This window comes from Arachis hypogaea, chromosome 2, assembly GCF_003086295.3.
Source record: "Arachis hypogaea cultivar Tifrunner chromosome 2, arahy.Tifrunner.gnm2.J5K5, whole genome shotgun sequence".
Taxonomy (NCBI): Eukaryota; Viridiplantae; Streptophyta; class Magnoliopsida; order Fabales; family Fabaceae; genus Arachis; species Arachis hypogaea.
The window spans coordinates 26,659,410-26,669,028 of record NC_092037.1 but is presented as its reverse complement, the minus strand read 5'-3'; the positions used below and the strand labels follow the sequence as shown (position 1 = coordinate 26,669,028).

Below are 9,619 nucleotides of genomic sequence, written 5' to 3'. Positions count from 1 at the left end.
TGCATCATGGGCAAGTTGAATGCCAACCTTACATTTTCCGGACTAAAATCCAAGTATTTCCCCTGAACCATAGTAAGCCAATTCTTTGGGTCCGGGTTCACACTTTGATCATGGTTCTTGGTGATCCATGCATTGGCATAGAACTCTTGAACCATTAAGATTCCAACTTGTTGAATGGGGTTGGTAAGAACTTCCCAACCTCTTCTTCGGATCTCATGTCGGATCTCTGGATATTCACTCTTTTTGAGTTTGAAAGGGACCTCGGGGATCACCTTCTTCAAGGCCACAACTTCATAGAAGTGGTCTTGATGCACCCTTGAGATGAATCTCTCCATCTCCCATGACTCGGAGGTGGAAGCTTTTGCCTTCCCTTTCCTCTTTCTAGAGGTTTCTCCGGCCTTGGATGCCATAAATGGTTATGGAAAAACAAAAAGCAATGCTTTTACCACACCAAACTTAAAAGGTTTGCTCGTCCTCGAGCAAAAGAAGAAAGAAGAGAGTAGAAGAAGAAGAAATGAAGGAGATGGAAATGGCTTTGTGGTTCGGCCAAAGGGGGAGAAGGGGTGTTTAGGTTGTGTGAAAATGAAGGAGTGGAGAGGGGTTTATATAGGAGTGGAGAGAGGGGTAGGGTTCGGTCATGTATGGGTGGGTTTGGGTGGAAAAGTGGTTTGAATTTGAATGGTGAGGTAGGTGGGGTTTTATGAAGGATGGGTGTGAGTGGTGAAGAGAAATATGGGATTTGATAGGTGAGGGGTTTTTGGGGAAGAGGTGTTGAGGTGATTGGTGAATGGGTGAAGAAAAGAGAGAGTGGTGGGGTAGGTGGGGATCCTGTGGGGTCCACAGATCCTGAGGTGTCAAGGAAAAGTCATCCCTGCACCAAGTGGCGAGGAAAATTGCTCTTCATGCCAATTCTGGCGTTAAACGCCGGGCTGGTGCCCATTTCTGGCGTTTAACGCCAACTTCTTGCCCTTTCCTGGCGTTTAACGCCAGTCTGGTGCCCCTTCCTGGCGTTAAACGCCCAGAATGGTGCCAGACTGGGCGTTAAACGCCCATCTGCTAGCCTTACTGGCGTTTAAACGCTAGCAAATTCTCCTCCAGGGTGTGCTGTTTTTCTTTCTGTTTTTCTTTCTATTTTTGCTTTTTTCAATTGATTTTGTGACTTCTCAGGATCATCAACCTACAGAAAACATAAAATAACAAAAGAAAATAGTTAATTATAAAACATTGGGTTGCCTACCAACAAGCACATCTTTAATGTCATTAGCTTGACAGAGGACTCTCATGGAGCCTCAGAAATGCTCAGAGCTATGTTGGAACCTCCCAACACCAAACTTAGAGTTTGAATGTGGGGGTTCAACACCAAACTTAGAGTTTGGTTGTGGCCTCCCAACACCAAACTTAGAGTTTGACTGTGGGGGCTCTGTTTGGCTCTGTTTTGAGAAAAGCTCTTCATGCTTCCTCTCCATGGTGACAGAGGGATATCCTTGAGCCTTAAACACAAAGGATTCTTCATTCACTTGAATGATCAATTCTCCTCTATCAACATCAATCACAGCTTTTGCTGTGGCTAGGAAGGGTCTGCCAAGGATGATGGATTCATCCATGCACTTCCCAGTCTCTAGGACTATAAAATCAGTAGGGATGTAATGGTCTTCAACTTTTACCAGAACATCCTCTACAAGTCCATAGGCTTGTTTTCTTGAATTGTCTGCCATCTCTAGTGAGATTTTTGCAGCTTGCACCTCAAAGATCCCTAGCTTCTCCATTACAGAGAGAGGCATGAGGTTTACACTTGACCCTAGGTCACACAAGGCCTTCCTGAAGGTCATGGTGCCTATGGTACAAGGTATTGAGAACTTCCCAGGATCTTGTCTCTTTTGAGGTAGTTTCTGCCTAGACAAGTCATCCAGTTCTTTGGTGAGCAAAGGGGGTTCATCCTCCCAAGTCTCATTACCAAATAACTTGTCATTTAGCTTCATGATTGCTCCAAGGTATTTAGCAACTTGCTCTTCAGTGACATATTCATCCTCTTCAGAGGAGGAATACTCATCAGAGCTCATGAATGGCAGCAGTAAATCCAATGGAATCTCTATGGTCTCATTTTGAGCCTCAGATTCCTATGGTTCCCCATTGGGGAACTCATTGGAGGCCAGTGGACGTCCATTGAGGTCTTCCTCAGTGGCGTTCACTGCCTCTTCCTCCTCTCCAAATTTGGCCATGTTGATGGCTTTGCACTCTCCTTTTGGATTTTCTTCTGTATTGCTTGGAAGAGTATTAGGAGGGAGTTCAGAAATTTTCTTGCTCAGCTGACCCACTTGTACCTCCAAGTTTCTCATGGAGGACCTTGTTTCAGTCATGAAACTTTGAGTGGTTTTGATTAGATCAGAGACCATGGTTGCTAAGTCAGAGGTGTTCTGCTTAGAACTCTCTGTCTATTGCTGAGAAGATGATAGAAAAGGCTTGCCATTGCTAAACCTGTTTCTTCCACCATTATTGTTGTTGAAACCTTGTTGAGGTCTCTGTTGATCCTTCCATGAGAGATTTGGATGATTTCTCCATGAAGGATTATAGGTGTTTCCATAGGGTTCTCCCATGTAATTCACCTCTTCCATTGAAGGGTTCTCAAGATCATAAGCTTCTTCTTCAGATGAAGCTTCCTTAGTACTGCCTGGTGCATTTTGCATTCCAGACAGACTTTGAGAAATCAAATTGACTTGCTGAGTCAATATCGTGTTCTGAGCCAATATGGCATTCAGAATATCAATCTCAAGAACTCCTTTCTTCTTATTAGTCCCATTGTTCACAGGATTCCTTTCAGAAGTGTACATGAATTGGTTATTTGCAACCATTTCAATTAGTTCTTGAGCTTCTGTAGGCGTCTTCTTCAGATGAAGAGATCCTCCAGCAGAGCTATCCAAAGACATCTTGGACAGTTCAGACAGACCATCATATAAAATACCTATGATGCTCCATTCAGAAAGCATATCAGAGGGACACTTTCTGATTAATTGTTTGTATCTTTCCCAAGCTTCATAGAGGGATTCTCCTTCCTTCTGTCTGAAGGTTTGGACTTCCACTCTAAGCTTACTCAATTTTTGAGGTGGAAAGAACTTTGCCAAGAAGGCATTGACTAGCTTTTCCCAAGAGTTCAGGCTTTCTTTAGGTTATGAGTCCAACCATATCCTAGCTCTGTCTCTTACAGCAAAAGGGAATAGCATAAGTCTGTAGACCTCAGGGTTAACCCCATTAGTCTTGACAGTGTCACAGATTTGCAAGAACTCAGCTAAAACCTGATGAGGATCTTCCAATAGAAGTCCATGAAACTTGCAATTCTGTTGCATTAGAGAAACTAATTGAGGCTTAAGCTCAAAGTTGTTTGCTCTAATGGCAGGGATAGAGATGCTTCTCCCATAGAAGTCGGGAGTAGGTGTAGTAAAGTCACACAGCACCTTCCCTGCATTGTTGGCATTGTTGTTATTTTCGGCTGCCATGGGTTCTTCTTCTTTGAAGATTTCTGTTAGGTCTTCTACAGAGATTTGTGCCTTAGCTTCTCTTAGCTTTCACTTCAAGGTCTTTCAGGTTCAGGGTCAGCCTCAACAAGAATGCTTTTATCTTTGCTCCTGCTCATATGAAAGAGAAGAGAACAAGAAAATGTGGAATCCTCTATGTCACAGTATAGAGATTCCTTGATGTGTTAGAGGAAAAGAAAAATGGAAGGAAGAGGTAGAAAATTTGAACTTATCAAGAAAGATGGAGTTCGAATTGTGCATTAAGGAATAGTGTTAGTCCATAAATAGAAGGATGTGAGAAGAGGGGAAGAAATTTTCGAAAATAATTTAAAAAGATTTTAAAAACATTTTGAAAAACTTTAATTGATTTTCGAAAACCATGATTGATAAAGAAGTAGAGTGATTTTTGAAAAAGATTTTGAAATTAGAAATCAAAAAGATTTGATTGAAAACTATTTTGAAAAAGATGTGATTAAGAAGATATGATTGGTTTTTTTTTAAAAGATGTGATTGAGAAGATATGATTTGAAAAAACATTTTAAAAAAAAGATTTGATTTTAAAAATTAATGACTTGGCTAACAAGAAAAGATATGATTCAAACATTAAACCTTTCTCAACAGAAAAGGCAACATACTTGAATTGTTGAATCAAATCATTAATTGATAGCAAGTATTTTTGAAAATGGAAAGAAATTGATTTTGAAAAAGATTTGATTGAAAAGATATGATTTGAAAAAGATTTGATTTTGAAAAAATTTTGAAAATTTGAAAAAAATTGCTTTGAAAACAGAATCTTCCCTCTTGTGCCATCCTGGCATTAAACGCCCAGAATGGTGCACATTCTGGTGTTTAACGCCCAAACCAGTACCCTTTTGGGCGTTAAACGCCCAGCCAGGCACCCTGGCTGGCGTTTAAACGCCAATTTGCCTTTCTTACTGGGCGTTTTGAATGCCCAGCTTTTTCTGTGTAATTCCTCTGCTGAATGTTCTGAATCTTCAATTCTCTGTATTATTGACTTGAAAAGACACAAATTAAAAATATTTTTGGATTTTTAATAATAAGGAATAATCAAAACGCAACTAAAATCAAATAACAATGCATGCAAGACACCAAACTTAGCAGTTTGTATACTGCTGACACTAACAAAATGAGAATGCATATGAGACACATAAACACTCAAGTCAAGAGAATTTAAAAATCAGAGCAATGAAATCATCAAGAACAACTTGAAGATTAATGAAGACACATGCATGAATGCAAAAAGAACAGAAACATACAATTGACACCAAACTTAACATGAGACTCTAGACTCAACAAGAAACATAACATATTTTTGGTTTTTTATGATTTTGAAAAAAAAAATTTGGATTTTTTGAAAATTAAGTGGAAAAAGAAAATAAAGGTATCAAAATTCTTAATGAGAATTCCAGGAATCATGCAATGTTAGTCTAAAGCTTCAGTCTAAAGAAATTAGACATGGCTGAACAAGCTTCAGCAGGACATTGCATTCAAGAGCTAAATTGATGAAGATCAATCAGCTTTGGTGATGATAAGAACATCACCTTGAAACACTAGAATTCATTCTCAAGAACTCTGAAGAAAAATACCTAATCTAAGCAACAAGATGAACCGTCAGTTGTCCATACTCGAACAATCTCCGGCAACGGCGCCAAAAACTTGGTGCGCAGAATTGTGATCATCAATGGCGCCATCAACATGGTACGCACAATTGTAATCTCAACTCTTTATCACAACTTCGCACAACTAACCAGCAAGTGTACTGGGTCGTCCAAGTAATAAACCTTACGCGAGTAAGGGTCGATCCCACAGAGATTGTTGGTATGAAGCTAGCTATAGTCACCTTGTAAATCTTAGTCAGGCAAACTCAAATGGTTATGGATGATGTATGAATAAAACATAAAGATAAAGATAGAGATACTTATGTAATTCATTGGTGAGAATTTCAGATAAGTGTATGGAGATGCTTTGTCCCTTCCGTCTCTCTACTTTCCTACTGTCTTCATCCAATCCTTCTTACTTCTTTCCATGGCAAGCTGTATGTAGGGTTTCACTGTTGTCAGTGGCTACCTCCCATCCTCTCAGTGAAAATGTTCAACGCACCCTGTCACGGCACGGCTAATCATCTGTCGGTTCTCAATCAGGTTGGAATAGAATCCAGTGATTCTTTTGCGTCTGTCACTAACGCCCAGCCCTCAGGAGTTTGAAGCTCGTCACAGTCATTCAATCATTGAATCCTACTCAGAATACCACAGACAAGGTTTAGACCTTCCGGATTCTCTTGAATGCCGCCATCAATTCTAGCTTATACCACGAAGATTCCGGTTAAAGAATCCAAGAGATAAACATTCAAGCCTTGTTTGCTTGTAGAACAGAAGTGGTTGTCAGGCACTCGTTCATAAGTGAGAATGATGATGAGTGTCACATAATCATCACATTCATCATGTTCTTGGGTGCAAATGAATATCTTAGAACAAGAATAAGCCGAATTGAATAGAAGAACAATAGTAATTGCATTAATACTCGAGGTACAGCAGAGCTCCACACCTTAATCTATGGTGTGTAGAAACTCCACCGTTGAAAATACATAAGAACAAGGTCTAGGCATGGCCGAGAGGCCAGCCCCCATGATCTAAGATAGCATAAGACTAAAGATAGCTACCAAGATGAAAATACAATGGCAAAAGGTCCTATTTGTAGAGAACTAGTAGCCTAGGGTTTACAAAGATGAGTAAATGACATAAAAATCCACTTCCGGGCCCACTTGGTGTGTGCTTGGGCTGAGCATTGAAGCATTTTCGTGTAGAGATTTCTCTTGGAGTTAAACGCCAGCTTTTATGCCAGTTTGGGCGTTTAACTCCCATTCTTGTGCCAGTTCCGGCGTTTAACGCCGGGCAGTTTTGAGCTGATTTGGAACGCCAGTTTGGGCCATCAAATCTCGGGCAAAGTATGGACTATTATACATTGCTGGAAAGCCCAGGATGTCTACTTTCCAACGCTGTTGAGAGGGCGCCAATTGGGCCTCTATAGCTCCAGAAAATCCCCTTCGAGTGCAGGGAGGTCAGAATCCAACAGCATCTGCAGTCCTTTTCAGCCTCTGAATCAGATTTTTGCTCAAGTCCCTCAATTTCAGCCAGAAAATACCTAAAATCACAGAAAAACACACAAACTCATAGTAAAGTCCAGAAAAGTGAATTTTAACTAAAAACTAATAGAAATATACTAAAAACATACTAAACACAATGCCAAAAAGCGTATAAATTATCCGCTCATCAGTGGTTTTGTATGAAAATATAGTTTTTGGGCATACTTTGATAGAACATAACTTGGACTCCGAATCCCTATTTTGTGCCAAACTCATTTAGAAATAAAATTGGATCCGAGATGTCCATGCCGTTTGAAGAACAGGCGAAAAATGATTTAAAACGAGGAAGTTATGTCCGTTTGAATTCTGCAGCTTTTAACTTAGAAAACTTTTTAGCAGAATGCCCCCCACGTGTAGGAGTGGTTGACGCGTACACGTCGCTTTTCAAGAAGGCACCACCAACACGAGCGCATGGTGTGCGCGTGCGCGTCGATGCGCTGCACCCAATGCCGAGCCATTTCTCCCGAGAGTTGTACCGGAGTTGTGCAAGTTTTGTGCGTGGGGCACAAACGCACCCACGCGTATGCGTGGCTAACGCGGGTGCGTCCCTTTGCTATTTTCCACCCACGCGTACGCATGGGCGACGCATACGTGTCGATGAACATTGTGGCCATCCACGCGTGCGCGTGGAGGACACATACGCGTGGCCCTATTTTCATGCCAAAGCTGATTTTTGAGTTTTAAAAGCCTAATCTCATACTTCTAAACCTCCGATCTCACCCCTTATGTATTAAATCATTATGATATGCCTAGCAATGAGAAAAGAGCTAGGGGATGTGGTAACTTGCGAATGAAGCAAGGGAAAAAGTTATGATCAACGATGCTCAAAGATGATTATATGAAATATGGAGGATGACGGTGGAAGTACCGTGTATGTCATGAGCCGAAGGGCTATATTTATTGATAAATGGCTGTTTCTTGATTGAACCATGAGCCGGATGGCTGAGTTATTACCGGGTTACGGCAAAGCCATTATTGATTATGGCTGAGTATAAATGCATATATGATTAATCAATGAATGTGTTAAATGGATAATAATAGAAAATATTGAAATGTGATGTGTGACCCCAGGTAGTAGGCAGTGGCGTTGTCCACTTGCTCCGGGTATGAGACGGGAAAGGATGTTTATGATAAATGAGTTTAATTATGGAGTTTTGAATAAATGTGTATTTGTGATACTTGGGTAGTAGTAAGGGTGGTGGTTCATCCCGCTTGCTCCAGGTTAATGTTTGAGATTTGATAACAATGATGATTGCTTTTAAACTGAACGAACGTATGTTTTCAGATCCTGGGCAGTAGCAAGGGTTGTGGTTCGTCCCACTTGCTCCGGGTCAGAGATTGTGACGCCTGGGTAGTAGCGGTAGTAGTGGTGAATCCACTCGCTCCAGGTTGAGCTTTTAAACACCCGCCTGGGTAGTAGCCGCACTAGTGGTTATTTTACTGGCTCTAGGTTAAGCGGGTAGTAGCAAGGGGGTTGTAGCTCAAACCTACTTGCTCTACAAGGGGTGTTTCTATCCAATGGTTAGCTACCAGGACATGTCGGGTTGGCTATATAATCGACAGATGATATCATCAGCCATAGGGCAGGCATACATCATTTGCATATGTTTGAATTGTTTAGGTTTGCCTATTTGTTTTGGATTTCTACATCATATATGATATGTTACATGATTATGTGCTACTTGTTCTACTTGTACCTTATTTGTGTATTACTTGCCTGTATTGCTTGCGTTTGTACAATTGAGAGGTCCCTCATGCTGGTGTCGGTGGATGTTGAGGGTTGTTCTTGATGAGATGAATTGATGATGCGATTGCATGATGATGATGATCATTGAATGAGATAATTTGAGCTCCCTGGGTAGACACAGTGATGTGGTTTCACTAGCTCCAGGTGAGGGTATGATGTACTGATATAGAATTGCTGAGGTAGAACAATTGGTGATGGTTTTGCTTATGATTCTGAGTCTAATTCGTGGAAGAGTCAGAGAGTTGGAAAACATGTGAAACATGAATTAGATTTAGCACTCCCTTATGACAGTTGCCTATTCATGGATTAGCGAGAACCTAGGATGGATAATTGGTGAAGAAGTTTAGGATGCTTAGTGAGTTTTTATTGCAGTGCATTGTATTTATTTGGCACTTTTACCGTATTAGGAACCCATGGGCCCGGGGTTCTCATTCCGTATATATCTCTTATTTTTCAGATACAGGTCCAAGTGCTCAGAAGTGAGTTGTGGGTTGGTGCACGAAATTGTAAATCACACTTTTCACAACTCGTACCACTAACCAGCAAGTGCACTGGGTCGTCCAAGTAATACCTTACGTGAGTAATGGTCAATCCCACGGAGATTGTTGACTTGAAGCAAGCTATGGTTATCTTGTAACTCTTAGTCAGGATATTAATTATAATTATCAGTTGACTTGCAAATGAACAAGAGAGCATGAATTAAATAATACTTGTTATGCAGTAATGGAGAATATGTTGGAGGAGTTTTGGAGATGCTTTGTCTTCTGAATCTCTGCTTTTCCCCTGTCTTCTTCTTCATGCACGCAAGGTTCTTCCTATGGCAAGCTATATGTTGGTGGATCACCGTTGTCAATGGCTACCATCCGTCCTCTCAGTGAAAATAGTCCAGGTGCGCTGTCACCGCACGGCTAATCATCTGTCGGTTCTAACTCATGCTGGAATAGGATCTATTGATCCTTTTGCATCTGTCACTACGCCCAACCCTTGTGAGTTTGAAGCTCGTCACAATCATTTAATCCTTGAATCCTACTCGGAATACCACAGACAAGGTTTAGACTTTCTGGATTCTCAAGAATGCTGCCAATGGATTCTAGCTTATACCACGAAGACTCTGATTAAGGAATTCAAGAGATACTCATTCAATCTAATGTAGAACGGAGGTGGTTATCAGGCACGTGTTCATAGGTTGAGAATGGTGAT

General features: G+C 41.0%; 1 non-coding gene across 1 annotated transcript; it reads left to right on the top strand.

Annotated features, from left to right (window-relative positions):
* The first annotated feature begins 2,978 nt into the window (after window positions 1-2,978).
* On the top strand, window positions 2,979-3,086 carry LOC112763248 (small nucleolar RNA R71). The gene has a single exon (XR_003182846.1). It is a non-coding gene; the product is annotated as a small nucleolar RNA R71 (small nucleolar RNA).
* Window positions 3,087-9,619: the final 6,533 nt, after the last annotated feature.